Below are 17,480 nucleotides of genomic sequence, written 5' to 3' on the forward strand. Positions count from 1 at the left end.
CTAAGTAGCTGGGATTATAGGCATGCACTGCAACACCTGGCTTTTCTTTTCTTTTTTTTTTTTTCCCTTCCTCTTTGGCAGGGTTGTCTTTTCTATTATGTTTATTTCCCCTTGGGCTGCTTTGATTCTGAGGCAAGCACTGGAGTATCTCTTGTCTATATTGTCACCTGTGGAAACTGAGGCCCCACCACCATGACCCCTTTACCTACTCAAACAACCTGCAACTCTGAGCAGGGCTGAGCAGCTCTGGCTCAGCAGGTTTCTGGCTCCGGTGTCTTAAAAGTTCAGCTTCCTCATCCATGAAATGAGAATAATGATTTTGCCCATCTTGTTGTGGGAACAAATGAAGGTGGGTTTCCAGTGCTTCTCCAAGTGTCAGGCCTTCCCTCTACCTTTTGTCTTCTTGCACAAAGATCTGCCAGCTGAATACCTGACAAACAGGAACCTTAGCCAGGTGAGCAACATCAGTCACAAGTCCTGCTGCTGGTGTGCACATTTGATGTGATGAAATTGGCCCTTTACCTTTGTGACCACTTCCTAAAGGTCCCTAACTCTATTAATGAGGAAAACACCAAATAGACTCCAGTGGCAGGGCATTCTATGAAATACCCGAACAAGGTTAAAAGCAAGGAAAGTCTTAAGAAACTGCCACAGCTAAGATTTGCCTAGAGATTGGACGATTGAGTAAGTATCTCCTGGATGGGATCCAGGAACAGAGAAAGGACAGTTGGAGGAAATAAGCAATTGAAATAAACTATACATTTTGGTTAATCGTGATGTAGAAATAACGGTTCATTAATAAGCTTATTATACTAATAATGTAAGATGATAATACCATAATGTGGGGCATGATGCCAAGTATGTAGGAATCCTGTTGTCCTCTGAGTTTTCTCTGCAAATAACTGTTAAAAAAAAAAAAAAAAGGCTTGGTGGCTCTTACCTGTAATCCCAGTGACCCAAGAGGCTGAGGCAGTAGGATCACAAATTCAAAACCAGCCTCAGCAACTTAGCAAGGCCCTGAGTAACTTGGTGAGACCCTCAAAATAAAAAAAATAAGGGCTGGGGATGTGGCTCAAGCGGTAGCGTACTCGCCTGGCATGCATGCGGCCCGGGTTTGATCCTCAGCACCACACACAAACAAAAGATGTTGTGTCCGCTGGAATCTAAAAAATAAATCTTAAAAAAAATTCTCTCTCTCTCCCTCTCTCTCACTCTCTAAAAAAAATAAATAAATAAAAAATTTAAAAAATAAAAAAGGAATGGGGATGGGGGAACTCGGTGGTTAAGTGCCCCTGAGTCCAATTCCCAGTCCAAAAAGTCTCTGGCGCTGTGGATGTAGTGTAGCATGGTATGCTTGATGCCTTGGGTTCAGTGCCCAGCAGCACCACCATCCCCCTGCAAAAAAAAAAAAAAAAGTCTAGTGAAGGGCTGGGGATATAGCTCAGTTGGTAGAGTGCTTTCCTCACATGCACAAGGCCCTGGGTTCAATCCCCAGCACCAAAAAAAAAAAAAAAAAAAGTCTAGTGAAAAACCTGGAAATATCTTTGAAAATCCAATTCTAGAACTGGAGATAAAGCTTAGTGGTAGAGTACTTGCCTAGCATCCATGAGGCTCTGGGTTCAATTCCCAACACTGGCCCCAAAAGATAAATCCTAGTGGGGCTGGGGATGTGGCTCAAGCAGTAGCGCGCTCGCCTGGCATGTGTGCAGCCCGGGTTCGATCCTCAGCACCACATACAAACAAAGATGTTGTGTCCGCCGATAACTAAAAAATAAATATTAAAAATTCTCTCTCTCTCTCTCTCTCTCTCTCTCTCTCTCTCTCTCTCTCTCTCTCCCCCCCTCCTCTTTCACTCTTTTAAAAAAAAAAAAAAAAAAAAGATAAATCCTAGTCCCAACCCTTAGATTCTAATGCAGGTCTGAGGTGGGGCCCAGGCACCTATGTTTTTAGCAAGTTTCTTCATGTGACTACAATGCTAGTTCTTTAAGAAAGAGTGCTCCATTAGAGGCCACAAGGGGCTGTATTTTTCTTCAGATGTTTGGGATTGACAAGAGTCCCACAAACGGAATGATTTCAACCATAGAAACTTACTGTCTTACTTCTGGAGTCTGAAATCCCAAGACCAAGATGTCTGTAGGGTTGGCTCCTTCTGAGGCTGAGGGAGACCCAGTACCATGCTGCTGCCTCACTTCTGGTGGTTTACTGGCAATCTTTGGTGTACTTTGGCTTGCAGAAGCATCCACCAATTTCTGCCTTCAACTCATATGGTGTTATCCATCCAAATCTGTCTTCAAATTCTCCCCCTTTATGAGAACACCAGTCACATATGAGGTTCACCTTGCTCTATTATGGCCTCCTCCTAACTAAGTGCATCCACAATCACCCAGTTTCCAAATTAGGTGGCATTCTGAGGTACTGGGGTTTAGGACTTCATTCAAATTTGAAGGTGGTTTAGACCCAGCAGCTGGGCTGGCTTAGTGCTTCTCAGCACATTGTCCCATGACCAGAAAATTCCCCAGAGGTCAGGGCAGACCACCTACTCCCCTGCCCACACCCAGCCACCATGGCAGCAGTGAGCTGCTGCAGTTGACCAGCTGCTGTGATGCTGTGGTTATTGGAGTCCCCTTAAGAACTGATGGGATGGCCAGGCACAGTGGCACATTCCTGCAATCCCAGCAGCTCAGGAGGCTAAGGTAGAATTGCAAGTTTGAGGCCAGCCTCAGCAACATAGCAAGAGGTTTTTTTTGTTGTTGTTTTTGTTTTTGTTTTGTTTTAAGTGCTGGGTATGTAGCTCAGTGGTAGAGCGCCCCTGGGTTCAATCCCTGGACTAAAAAAAAATTAAAATTAAAAAATGGGCTAGCCTCAGCACTCTGGTTTCGGCTGTGATGGGGCAGGGCCCAAGGCACATTGGTCTAGCTGCTGAGACTCAGGGTGGGCAGATCTAACTCTCCCTTTCACCAAGCAGCTCCCCTTCCCTTGCCTAAATAAAAATGTAAACTGTTTGCACTCTAAGAAGATAATCTTGATCTCATTTTAGAATTTACAAGTTGAGCATTTGGTTTTGGATTATAAAGCTAGGGAAAGTATCTCTCAGGAGTCAGGAAAGAGGGCTTCGTCTATTTCATTTTATAAGAGCCATGCAGAACCATGCCCTGGGTTCCTGGGATAGTGCTGAGTATTAGGAGGCTTCTTCAGAGAAACAGGATCAGTGGCAGTTTCTTTAAGGAAATAGCTTGGAAGGGGGTTGGGAATTTAGCTTGGTGGCAGAGTGCTTGCCTAGCAGGCACAGGGCCCTGGGTTCGGTCCTCAGCCCTGGGGGGAAAAAAAAAAGCTAAAAAAAAATAGCTTGGATGATTCTGGAGCCTGGCAAGTCCTAAATGTGCAGGGTAGGCCAATAGGCTGGTGACACTGGGAAGTTGAAGTTGTGGTTAGACTCTTAGGATAGTCTTCAGACAAACCATTTTTCTCTTCTGGCCTTGAAATTGGTTGGATGAGGCCAGCCCACATTATGGAGGTTTTACTTGCTTTACCAAAAGTCTACTAGATTGAATGTGAATCTCATCTAGAAAATACTGTCACAGAAACACCTGGATGGGTATTTGAGCAAGGATACTGGAGATGGGATCTTTGGCTTGGAAATGATGGAAATGAGACCAGCCAAGTTTGGGGAGCACACACAGGCAAGAGTTTGGGCTCCAGCCAAGTGGAGTAATTGGCACTTCAGCTGAAGGGTGACAGCACTGACCAATGGACCAGGGTGCTCTCTAAAAAAGGGAGATGCAAGGTTTTATTGATTTGCTTGGGTGGGCTAATGTCTGGTCATTTTCCACAGGCCAGAGTCAGTTCCAAAAGATGCTTCCTGTGAGGGATTCGAACCACTGAGTAATCACAAGCAACTTGTCCCCGGAACTGTTGAGTTACTCTTGGGACTGACTCTATCATCCTGCGATGGGGCTGAAGGACTGGGGCTGCTACAGCTGCTGAAAAAGCAGAGGGTGGGGCAGAAGGAGAAGACAAATCAGCTCCAAAGGGCAAGTGACATGTCCACGTGCAGGGTAGACTCTACCCTGAAAGTTAAGGCAACAAATTATGAAAACAGAGATGCCATTTCCGTCACCTATCAGACACCTGCAGGCCCAAGAGTCAATGTTTTCAGCAAAATCGGCCTCCAAGTCCCTCTGCAAATTAACCTAGGCAACCCTGTCATCACAACCCACACGTCAGAGTTGGGACCCTCAGCAAAGCCAATGGGAGACTACTGTATTGCCAGCTGTATGATTTTAGTGGGGGTGGGGGTGGGGGAGTGCTAGGTGTTGAACCTAGGCATCTGGCCTGCTTGGCAAATGTTCCACTGCTGAGCCACATCCCCAACCCCCCAGTTAGCGCTTTTTAAATTGACAGTGAGGTGAGTGAAGCTGGAGGGCTTAAGTGTTTCTTGGTAGCAATTTCATCCTTCTGTGGTTTTAAATGGTTTCATGATGGGTTTGTTGAATGAACACAGAGGCAGGAAGAGAAAAACATGCCATGCCTCAAAGGATAATAGTTCACTTCACCTGGGGTTTTATTTTATTGTCTCAGCCTTTATATATATATATATATATATATATATATTTTTAGTTGTTGATGGACCTTTGTTTATTCATTTATTTATATGTGGTGCTCACAATCGAACCCAGTGCCTCACTCAAGCTAAGCAAGTGCTCTACCGCAGAGCCACATCCCCAGCCCCTGTCCCAGCCTTTTGTCTCATTGTAGTGGTCCCTCACTATCTCAGTGTGGCCCAGCCAACTTAACACATAAGAACTCCCAGCACAGAATATTTAGGACTGTGATGCATGCTCCCTGAATATGGGGGCCTGTGGATGGAGCTCCTGGGTTTCTCATTGGTGAGTCAGGGTTTCCTTACCTATCAATAGTATCTGTCCCATATAGGTAACAAAAGCAGCCAAGGCCACAAGGAAAAAACAGAAAGCTTGCCATGTGCCAGGAACTAGCAGTTAATGTACTTGATTTCATTTAATCTGCAAACAGGCTTAGGATTTTATTTTATTTTATTTATTTATTTATTTTTTGGTGGTGGTATTGAGGATTGAACCTAGAGGTGGTTTGCCATTGAGCTACATCCCCAGCATTTTTATTTTTTATTTAGAAACAGGGTCTTGCTAAGTTGCCTAGGCTGGACTTGGACTTGTGATCTTCCTGCCTCAGCCTCCTGAGTGGCTGGAATTACAGGTGTGTCCCACCATGCCTGGCTATCCATTTCTTTTAAGGAGAGGCATAGAGAGGACAAATGACATGTCCAAGGACACCCAGTGCTATGGTCCAAATGTTTTGAGTTTTCCTCAGATTCCTTCCTGTGTTGAAATCCTAACCCTTTAAGTGGTAGTATTTATTAGGAGGCAGGCCTTTGGGAAATTTGATCATGTGGGTGGAACCCTTTTAAAATTGACCCAAGGGGCTGGGGATGTGGCTCAAACGGTAGCGCGCTCGCCTGGCATGCGCGGGGCGTTGGGTTCAATCCTCAGCACCACATAAAAAATAAAATAAAGATGTTGTGTCCACCGAAAACTAAAATATTTAAAAAAATAAAATTGACCCAAGGTCAGGTGTGGCGGCGCACACCTGTAATCCCAGTGGCTTGGGAGGCTGAGGCAGGAGGATCGTAAGTTGAAAGAGACCCTCAGCAAAAGCAAGGCACTAAGCAACTCAGTGAGACCCTGTCTCTAAATAAAATACAAAATAGGGCTGAGGATGTAGCTCAGTGGCTGAGTGTCCCTGAGTTCAATCCCCAGTACCAAAAAAAAAAAAAAAAAAAAAAACCAACAGAGAGACCCAAGAGCTGGGATGTAGCTTAATTGGTAGATGTGCACTTGCCTGGGATTCATAAGGCCTGGGCCAGATCCCCAGCATCACCACCTGCCCCTTCCCCCTGAAAAACCCAAGAGAGCTTGTTGTGTCTTCCACAGTGAGGACACAGTGAGAAGTGAGTCCTCATTAGTCACCTAGCCTGCCAGTGTAAATGCCTACCTCCAGAACTGGGAGAAATGGATTGCTGATGTTTCAAAGCCACCCAGTGTGTGGTGTCTTATTAGAGCAGCACAAACAGGCTGACAGAGCAGAGGAGTTGAGAGCCAGGGACCCCGCTGTGCTCTCCAGTCCAAGCCAGTCAGCTCTCCCAAGGCCATGCTGTCTGGCCTTGCTGGAGCTCGTGCTTCTGTCTAGAGTGGCCTCTGTGTCCATGGGTTCTGCATCCTCCGATTCAGCCAACCACAGGTAAAAAATATTCAGAGAAAAACTGCATCTATATTGAACATGTTCAGACTTTCCCCCTTATCACTCTTTCCTACATAATGTAATGTAAGAGCTATTTACATACATTTACATTGCTAGACATTATAAGTAACAGGCGTGATTTAAAGTATGCAGAGCATGTGCCTAAGTTATGTAAAATATTAGGACACCTTATATAAGGGACTCAAAAATCCACAGATTTTGGTATTCAGAGTCTATAATCAATGATGCTGAGGGATGGTTGTATAGTCATGCTCCCTCCATCTTCTTTTAGTGAGAGTGTGCTTAACCTCTCAGAGACTTCCTTCTGCTTATATATTTGTAGATGATACATTCCATAAGGTTAGAGGCCTTGTCTTGTTCACCATTAAATTCCTAGCACTCAGCCTCAGGCACATAATACCTGCTTAGAAAAAATCGCTGTTAAGACTTAGGCACAAGGGTGGGGGGCCGCAGAAACGGATGGAGGCCAGGGCCCCATAGCAGCTCTATGGCCCGGACCCGGGTGGGCGGAGGTGGCAGCTCCCGGGACCGGCTGCACTATGATATTGTCCACTGGGCATGTACTGACCAATGTGGCAGGTCTGAGGACATAGCTGAAGCTGAAAATAGGAAAGCTGGGGGCAAGGAAGAGCCTTGAATCTTGAGGTGGGATGTTGACTCTAAGATGTCCTTGAGCAGTGAAGCCTCCGGAGGGAAAGGAGTGGATGCAAACCAGGTTGAGACATAGGACAGTGGGGATGAATGGGACATTGGAGTAGGGAATCTCATCATTGACCTGGACATCGACCTGGGAAAGGACCAGCAGAAACTGGAAATGTCTGGCTTAAAGGAGGTGGGGATGCCAGCTCCCAATGCTGTGGCCACACGACCAGACAGCATCAAGTTGTGGCCCCAGTGCCAGGTCCTCAAGGGAAGGAAGGCAAATCAAAATCCAAAAGGAAAAAGAGTGAAAAGACACTAGCAAACCCACTCAGGGACTTCCTGTTCACTCCAAGTGAGGGGGCAGCTAGCAAGAAAGAGGTGCAGGGGCGCTCAGGAGGTGTGCCAGTGCAGGAGGCCTGGTTGCTGCTATTGCTCCCAAGGGCTCAGAGAAGGCCGGTAAGGCATCCCGCAGTGTAGTCGGCTCCAAAAAGCAGAGAAGACAGCTCATCTAAGAGCAAGAAGGAGAGAAGCCAAGGAGTGGGGACTTGTTCAGAAAAGGATCCTGGGGTCCTCCAGCCGGTTCCCTTGGGAGGATGGGGTGGTCAGTGTGATGGAAGTACAGGAGCTGTGGAGCCACTTGGGAGTATAGCTGTTGAGCCTTAGGCAGCGCTCAATCCTTTGGGAACTAAACCAGAGCCAGAGGAAGGGGAGAATGAGTGTCGCCCGCTAAGGAAAGTCAAGTCTGAAAAGGTAAGAGGTGGCCGGATCTGGCTGCCCACTGCAGTCAAAACTGCCCTGGACTAACTGCCAAATGCTGTGTGCACTCTGTTGGAGGCTTATTAGTTTGGAGGTAATGACCAATTACAAGGTCAGAGCAGCTGGTAATGATAATGTAGTTTTGTTCCAAATTAGAGGATTCCCTATAGGCTCATTTACAGCAAGCCAGGACATTTTGGAATAGGATATCTGTTCTTAGAATTCTACTTGGTAGAATGAATTTTCCCACATCTTGTTATTGTTCCATCTTGGACACTTGTTGCTAGAGGCTGGCACCAAACTTTTATGTGGTTTCCAGCTTGAATGACATTTCATTATTATAGAGTTATAATAGTTGATAAACTTAGTTTTGGTTACATGTATAGGACTGTTCTTAATGGAATAAATGGTGGTGTTGTGTTTCTGGAAGAACTAAAAGATTGATTAAGCTTCATGGCTTATCTACCAAGTGTTCTATTGTGGCTACCAAAGAGCATAAGGACACAGTTTCTGGTCAGGTGAACAAGGGGACAGGAGGTCCTGACTATACTGTGAAATACTCATAAATCAGGCTTTATGAGTTACTGTTGTGGCTATGAAAGTTTGGCCTAGAAAGAATTTTTGGTCACTAAAAGAGTATCTCTTTGTCAGGTACCTCTTGCAACTATTGGGAATCAGTGACCTGGTGGTTTTGTAGCTGCCCAATAGTATAATGATACCTTGTCTTTTGCTTGACTTAAAAGGATAGGTGCCTACAGCCCCAGGATTTTTTTTTTAAAGAGAGAGAGAGAGAGAATTTTAATATTTATTTTTTAGTTTTCGGCGGACACAACATCTTTGTTTGTATGTGGTGCTGAGGATCGAACCCGGGCCGCATGCATGCCAGGCGAGTGTGTTACCGCTTGAGCCACATCCCCAGCCCAGCCCCAGGATTTTTTAAGATTGAGTTGCTCCTCTGAGAAGATGATCTTAGTTGATATCTCAGGAAAATTCTTAGTGAATGTCTCTCAGGGCTAGAGAAGAATAGGTATGCATCTGGGGCCAATCCAGGCTGCCTTAAATTTGAGCAGCTTACAGTTTCCTACAAAGCAGGACTGGTGATGAAGCATTTATCGGCTCTTGATTTTCTGCTCCGTGTTCTGCTCACCCTGTGCTTTTAGCTGATCCCAGCAGATGCAGTATCAATTGATTTCTCTGTTATTAATCAGCTACAGCAGGGAATACCTATTTCCATATGTAAGTGTTAATAAATAAAGGCTGGATGTGCAAAAAAAAAAAAGGGTTAGGCACAAGGAGCTGGGGTTGGGGCTCAGCGGTAGAGAGCTCACCTAGCACATGTGAGGCCCTGGGTTTGATCCTCAGCACCACATATAAGTAAATAAATAAAAATATTGTGTCCAACTATAACTAAAAAAATATTTTAAAAAGAGGCACAGTGGTATATGCCTATAATCATGGCTATTTAGGAATCTTAGAAGGAAGGATTTCAAGTTCAAGTTCAGTCTGGATGACTTTTTGAGACCCTGTCAAAAAATTAAAAATAAGAAGGGCTGGGCACAATGGTGCATGCCTTTTTATCCCAGTGACTCGAAAGGCTGAGGCAGGAGGATCACAAGTTGAGGTCAACCTCAGATATTTAGCAAGGCCGTAAACAACTTAGTATTTAAAATACAATATAAAACAAATATAATAATATAAAAAGGGCTGGGGATGTGGCTCAGTGGCTGAGCACCCCTGGGGTCAATCCCTGCTACCCAAAACAAAACAACAAAAAAAAGGAACTGGAACTGGGGATGTAACTCAGTGGTAGTATCTCTGGGTTCAATCCCTAGTGCAAAAAAAAAAAATTGTATAAGAACTGGGCACAGTGGTGCACATCTGTAAACCCAGCTACATGGGAAGCAGACCACAAGTTCAAGACAAGCCTAGGAAATTCAGTGAGAGCTTGTCTCAAAATAGAAAAATTTTAGAAAGGTAGCTCTGTGGTAGAGTGCCCTGGGTTCAATCCCCTGTACTAGGGGTAGGGGGAGACTATAAGAAATGAATAGGAGGGCATGGGTTTGATCCCTAATAGTGAAAAAAAGTAAGCAAAGGAAGATGTATATACTTGTATATAAGTAATTCATTATATAATATATATATACATATATTGAATATATATGTATTCATTATATATATAATGAATAACCCAGAAACTCAGATTTTTTTTTTTTTTTGTGTGTGTGTGTGTGTGTGTGTATGCTGGGGACCTGAGACAAAAGGACATAACCTTTCCCAAGAGCTGTTTTTTATATTCTTTTTTCTTCTGGTTTCTCTAAACACCACATAGCCCTGCTTCCAGGAGACTTTGCTACAGTGGAGGCTACAACAGATACCCCCATGACTGCTCTGGGAGACTGCTTCAGTTTTAGTGACTTCGGACCTCCCCTAGGCTCTCCAGGTGGCTCTGTCTCATAACCTGTCAGGATGACTTCTCTGCAACTGTTTTAGATGTCTCCAGTTCCCACGACTAAGCAGTAAGCTGGGGAGACACTGCACTGTACAAGCCCACCCTTTCCGTCTGTACAAGCAGCTCCCGCTCACCGTATCGGTTCAGCCCATGTGCTGTTTCTCCATATACTGCAACATAAAGTTTGATAAAGACTCTTTCTGATAGTTTTATTTTGCCTGTTGTGATGTCTCTTTTGAGCACAGTAGTCTAAGCTGATTGCACTTAGAGCTGGTAACACCAAGTGGCTACCACCAGGTTGTCAGCAGCCAGATCTGATAACACCAAAGATTCAGTCATTCCTGAGAATGACTAGCAGCCAGAGAGCTTCGAAGAACTGCAGGAAAAGCTTCTAGAAGGGCTGCTATCCCGAGGAGGAGGACAACTCAAACAGCAATAGGGAGAGCTGCTAACACTAAGAGCTGAGAACTGCTGGCCCTCACAACACAGAGCTGTTAACACTAAGGGAGCTGCATTTTGCCTAGTGATTTCTATCTTAATTGAGCAAGTAGCCTATTGGTAACAGTGAGCCCAGGGCCACATGCATGCTGAACATAGTACCACTGAACTGCTTCCTGAGCTACAGTTGATATGTTAACCAAGTGGGGATTGAACCCAGGGCCTCATACATGCTGGGCAAGTCCTCTGACCCTGAGCTACATCCTCAGCCCTGCAGTTTGCATCTTTCCTTTAGCAACAGGCATGACCATATCTCTATACCTGCCCATCACGCCTGGGCACTCTTTCCTCCGGACTCCATGGCAGGGGCCAGAGGGAGAGGGCTTTTTTGAGAAAGCATTTAGCTCTACCTAAGCCCTGGCCTCTTCCCTCCTTGGATTATCCCTTCCCATTGAGCAAATTACCATTTGCTCAATGAGATGACTTTCCCAAAGGCCTGGGCTCCAGCCATTTTATTCAACATGTGAACTGAAGTTCTCTGAAGAAAGCCTCATCTGTATAGATCCTTCACACTGAGCTTGACTGACCCAAATGTGGTGACTGGGGAAAGATGGAATAGTACAAATCAAGATTCAGTGTTATCTTGGGCTATATATATAGCCCTTTACTTTCAACCTCTGTATTTGGCCTAACATCCTGTGACTACAAGGTAAAACTCTTGACATGTATAGCTTAACCTGACCTCTAGCCTTCACCAACCTCCAATACTGCAAAAGACAAACAAACAAAAAATAGTGGTGTTGTTTTACTGTTACTGTTGTTGTTGTTGTTGTTTGGTACTGGGTCTCAAACCCAGGGACGCTTAACCACTGAGCCCAAGCTCCAGCCCTTTTTTATGTTTTATTTTTAGAAAGGGTCTTGCTAAGTTGCTGAGACTGGCTTTAAACTTGTGATGGTCCTGCCTCAGCCTTCCAAGTCGCTGGGATTATAGGCGTGTACCGCTGCACCCGGCTAGTTGTTGTTTTACTTTGACAAACATCATTCAACAAATATTTAGTTAGCAATTACTGTTTGTCATCATATGGACCAGAGATACATCATCAAATAATGTAGGGACTAGGGAGGATAACAATGTTAAATAGGATCAGGAAAACTTCCTTGTACAACCACCTGAAGGAGATGAGGGCCAGAGCCAGGATGTACCTCACCAAGTATGCCTGGTTTACCAAATGGAGCTGCACTGTCTACTGATAACCTTGATCATCTGTGAACAAGAACCACCTGGAAGGCCTTTATACCTGAGAGACAAGTAAGTGTTGGGGATTCCCACAGAACCCCTTGCAACAGGCCTGGAACACCAGCTCTCAGCCTCTGACTCAGAAGCCACTAGGCCCGTGGACCTGTTTCCTCCTTTATTCATTTGACTTAATCTCATCCCAGGGTTCAGAACCTGGCTGACCAATATTTGTTCCTTCAGACTAGCCAGACTCTTTGGGCCCTTTCTGTGTCATCTCACACTAGTGACTGTCCCATATTTTCTTGGAAAGCCGGGCCAATGGCCAATGGCCAATAGCCAGTGTTGTAAATATATTGTCAATTGTCCCCAGGGCTCAGCATCAGCCCAGGGCCAGGGCTGATTTGGCAGTCAGCAAATCACTTGACCAGAAGAAAGGGTGATGGCATTGTTATTAATAACAAGAGCTGTCATTAACCTTGGGCTTCTGATGTGTGCTATGAGTTTGACGTTTGTCCTGTCAGTTACTCCCTCTGTCTCAGGACAGAAGAGGAGATTAACTTCTGTGTAACCTGCACAACTCCTGCTTCTGTGCCTGGGGGTGACACTGCCCAACCATGGGTCACCCAGACCCTTGGCTAGGCTGACCCCGTGAGCAAGTGCCTGCTCTCCTTAATCATGGCCTCCTTATCTTGATCCTGGCCCAGCCCATGCAGACTCAGCTCTGCCCTGGACATCCTCTCAGCCAGATTTTTCTACTAAGGCTTTGAAGTAGGGTGGGGGATACACAATCCAATACCATCTATATGTGGCTGTAATATAGAAATATAGAAAATTCAGAATAAAATCAAGCAATACTTAGATAGGTGGATCTAGTCCACTGGAAAGGAGACCAGGGTAGGGAGGAGGGACTTTGTTAATCTGTTAGTGCCTGGAACTCAGGGGGTTGTTGTATCACCCTGTCTGGAGTCCATATTGGCAGAGATGATAAAATGAGCTGCAGGGTACCCACTTGATCTCAGGAGGAGCATCTCCTCAGTTATGTCCAAAATATCAGTCTACATGCAGCCTGTTTTGGGGAAAAACCTTCCCAAATCAATTGGTATGGCAAAATGTTTTCCTTAGCCAGTGTTTTTAACCCCGAGAATGCAAGAATTTAACAATGATTGTTAATAGGCACCAAATAAGCTGGGTGAGGTGGCACAGCTTGTAATTCCAACACTCAAGAAGCTGAGATGGGAGGATTGCTTGAGCCCAGGAATTCCGGACCAGCTACCTGGGCAACACAGTGAGACCCCATCTCAAAAAATAAGTAAATAATTTTTTTTTAAAGAGAGAGAGAGAGAATTTTTAAATATTTATTTTTCAGTTATCGGTGGATACAACATCTTTATTCTATTTGTATGTGGTGCTGAGGATTGAACCTGCGTATGCCAGGCAAGCGCGCTACCGCTTGAGCCACATCCCCAGCCCTAAATAAATTTTTTAAAGTACCAAATGGATAAGCAATGTGAGATTTATAAAGGGAGCTTCAAAATTTGAGTTAAGGCTATCTTGGGACTGCAGGGCGATGGAGGCTGAGGAAACTGGAAACCCAGACCCCGGAGTTTGCAGCTGGGTCTGTGCCTGTCTGAGCCTAGGAAACCTGTGGAAAGTCAAAAACTGGGTTCATTTCACCAGGGGAACACAGGTTAGAGAGTAGGAGAGAGCAGGCTGTCCCCAGCTTCCTGAGCCCAGAGGCTCCTGAGGACTGAAGGGACAGGTTACAGGGACAGGTTACAAGTTGGAGTTGGAGCCCTCAACTTCTGCAGCCAGCCGGTCCAGCACCCACCAGGTTCCATGGGCCTGCCATGAGCCAGCACCTGCCTGATCCCCAATTCCCTCCCTCCCCAGTCCAGCATCTACTGGTCCCCACCAGGTCCCCCATCAGTCAGGCACCAAATAGGGCCCTCCTCCTCCCCCAGTCCTCCACCCCCAACCCCCAATTGCTCCCATCTTCTCTGCCAGCCTTGATCCACTTGTCATGAAATAGCTGGGTCCCCAACCAGTGGCCAGGCCTCAACTTGCCTCACACACAGAACAGTGAATAGCCACCAGACCTGCCCAGTCTAGTGCACACCTTCCCTGTTGCCCACAGGTCCCCACACCTGCCCGCAGATTTTTGCACAGGTCCTTGATCTGCAATTCACAGAATACCTGGGCCCCAGACATGGCTAGGCCCCAACTTGTACCACATGCTGCTTAGCCGCCATATCTGCTGAGTTCAGCCAGCAGCTGTGTGGCCACCTGCAGGTCTTAGCACCCTCCCACATGTCCTGAAGCCCAGCCTTGATCCATCCTGCACAGAACAGCTGACAACCCCACATAACTGCTGAGAAGGGAAACTGAAAAGCTTTTGAACTCTAATGAAAACAATTGTTCAATTTTTTTAAACAGAGAGAGAGAGAGAGAGAGAGAGAGAGAAGAGAATTTTATTTTTTAATATTTATTTTTTAGTTCTCGGCGGACACAACATCTTTGTTGGTATGTGGTGCTGAGGATCGAACCGGGGCCGCATGCACTCCAGGCAAGCGCGCTACCAGTTGAGCCACATCCCCAGCCCAATTGTTCAATTTTTAATTGGAATCCAGTTGCTTTCCTTTTCTTTTTTTTTTTTTTCACATTTCTACCATTTTTTAAACTAACTGTTTTTTTATGCATCAGTTTATTGAAGACTGGGATGTCTGAATAGTATATTTCAGTTTTTTTTTTGAGAGAGAGGGAGAGAGAGAGAAAGGGAGAGAGAGAGAATTTTAATATTTATTTTTTAGTTATCGGCGGACACAACATCTTTGTTTGTATGTGGTGCTGAGGATCGAACCCGGGCCGCACGCATGCCAGGCGAGCGTGCTACCGCTTGATCCACATCCCCAGCCCATATATTTCAGTTTTGTTTGTGTTCTTCCATTTATACCTTTCTCGTTCAATTTTTAATTAAATATTTATTATATATAAAATTTATTATATTTTCTCTTTCTCTCTTTTCTCTGCTAACAATCTATCTTGATTAGTCCTCTTTCACTCTTCCTATAATTTTTATTTCTATCTTCTCTCTTCCTTCCTCATAAACATCACATCCTATACCATTTCTGTTCTCTCTTTGTTCACTATCTGAAATTGTAAACCCTTTTGCACACTTTTATTGTAGGCAATAACTGAGCACATCATTTCTGTGATGTGAAAGAACTGTAGATGTTGTAGTAGAGGCTATTTGGTTTAAGGCTGTATATTTTTGCATTGGTTGTTGTTATTATTTTTTTTAGAGAGAGAGAGAATTTTAATATTTATTTTTTAGTTATTGGCGGACACAACATCTTTGTTTGTATGTGGTGCTGAGAATTGAACCCGGGCCGCATGCATGCCAGGCGAGCGCGATACCGCTTGACCCACATCCCCAGCCCCTGGTTATTATTATTTTCCCTTAAAGGCAAGGTACTGGAAACTTTCAGGGACAATCTAAGTCTACAGGGTAAAAACTGTAGTACCTCAGGTCTACACTACTAGATGGGTAGACACACAACAGCATGAAAAACAAGGGAGCAAATTACCTCAGAAAAAACAAAATGTTCCTATAGAATCCAGTGACACCACAGTGGAATAAATGTCAGAGAAGGAGTTTGGGATGTTCATAGTTAGGGCTGGGGTTGCGACTCAGCGGAAGAGTGCTCACCTCGCATGCATGAGACCCTGGGTTCAATCCTCAGCACTACATAAAAATAAATAAGTGAATTAAAGGTGTCCAACTATAACTAAAAATAAATATTAAAAGAAAGAGAATGTACATAGTTAAACTGATTTGTGAGGTAAAGGATGATATAAGGGGGCTGGGGATGTGGCTCAAGCGGTAGCGCGCTCGCCTGGCATGCGTGCGGCACGGGTTCGATCCTCAGCACCACATACCAACAAAGATGTTGTGTCCGCCAACTAAAAAATAAATATTAAAATTCTCTCTCTCTCTCCCACTCTCTCCCTCTCTCTCACTCTTTAAAAAAAAAAAAAAGGATGATATAAGGAGTGAAATCAGAGATAAATTTAGGAAGTAAAGATCACTTCAGTAAGGCGGGTGCAGTGGCTCACACCTGTAATTCCAATGACTCAGGAGGCTGAGCAGGAGGATTGCGAGTTCAATACCAGCCTCATCCAATTGGTGAGGAACTTAGAAACTCAGACCCTGTCTCTAAGTAAAATACAAAAAAGGACTGAGGATGTGGTTCAGTGGTCAAGTGCCCTTGGGTTCAATGCCCACTACAAGAAAAAAAAAAAAAAAAAGTTCAATAAAGAGTCTGAAAAGAAATCAATCAGGAATTCTTGAAATGAAGGAATGAATAAACCAAATTAAAAATTCAATGCTATGCATCACCAACAGACTAGACCACTTGGAAGACAGAACCTCAGACAATGAAGACAACATATATAATCGTAAAAATAAAGTTGAGGGACTGGCTTAGAGCACTCGCCTACCATGTGTGAGGCACTGGGTTCAATCCTCATCACCACATAAAAATAAAAAATAAAGATACTGTTTCCACCTACAACCAAAAAATAAATATTAAAAAAAAATAAAGTTGACCATACAGAGAAGATGTTAAGAAACCATGGACAGAATTTCCAAGAAGTATGGGACAACATGAAAAGACCAAATTTAAGATTTATTGGGATAGATGAAGGCACAGAGATACAAACCAAAAGAATGCACAATCTTTTCAATGAATTAATATAAGGAAATTTACAAAACCTAAAGAATGACATGGGAAATCAAATATAAGAGGCTTACAAGACCCTAAATGTGCAAAATTACAACAGACCCACACCAAGCACATTAAAATGAAAATGCCTAATATATAGAATAAGTATAGAATTTTAAAGTCTGCTAGGGAAAAATGACAGGTAACATTTACAGGGAAATCAACACAGATCTCACTCATCCAGATGCTCAAAGCTAGGAGGTCTTGGGCTAATATATCCAACCTCTGAAAGAAAATGGATGCTAACCAAGAATAATATTAAAAATTAATATTAAGCTAAATGAAGCTTCAGATTTGAAGATGAAACAAAAACATTCCATGACCAATAAAAGTTAAAAGAATTCACAACTAGAAAGCCTGCACTACAAAACATTCTCAACAAAATATTCCATGAAGATAAAATGAAAAAGAGCAAAGGGAGGAACTATACTAAAAGATTATTCAATCAAAGGAGAAACTAACTCAAATTATAAACCAAAATGACCGGAATACAAATCACATCTCAATACCTCAATACCTTGAATGTTAATGGCCTAAATTCATCAATTAAATGACATAAAAAACGTGGATGTGTAACAGATGTGATTCTGCAATTTGTATTTGGGGTAAAAATGGGAGTTCATAACCCACTTGAATCAAATGTATGAAAGATGATATGTCATGAGCTTTGTAATGTTTTGAACAACCAATAAAAAATAAATAAATAAATGACATAGACTGGCAGATTGGATTAAAAACAAGACCAACAATATGCTGATTCCAGGAGACTTGCCTCATAGGCAGAGACATCCTCAGATTGTGTAAACAAGCAGGGGCACTTTTCTTTTAGTATGGGGGATTGAACTCAGGGGGCACTCAACCACTGAGCCACTCCCAGCCCTAT

The sequence above is a fragment of the Spermophilus citellus genome (assembly GCF_964194105.1).
Source record: "Spermophilus citellus genome assembly, chromosome: 2".
Classification (NCBI taxonomy): Eukaryota; Metazoa; Chordata; class Mammalia; order Rodentia; family Sciuridae; genus Spermophilus; species Spermophilus citellus.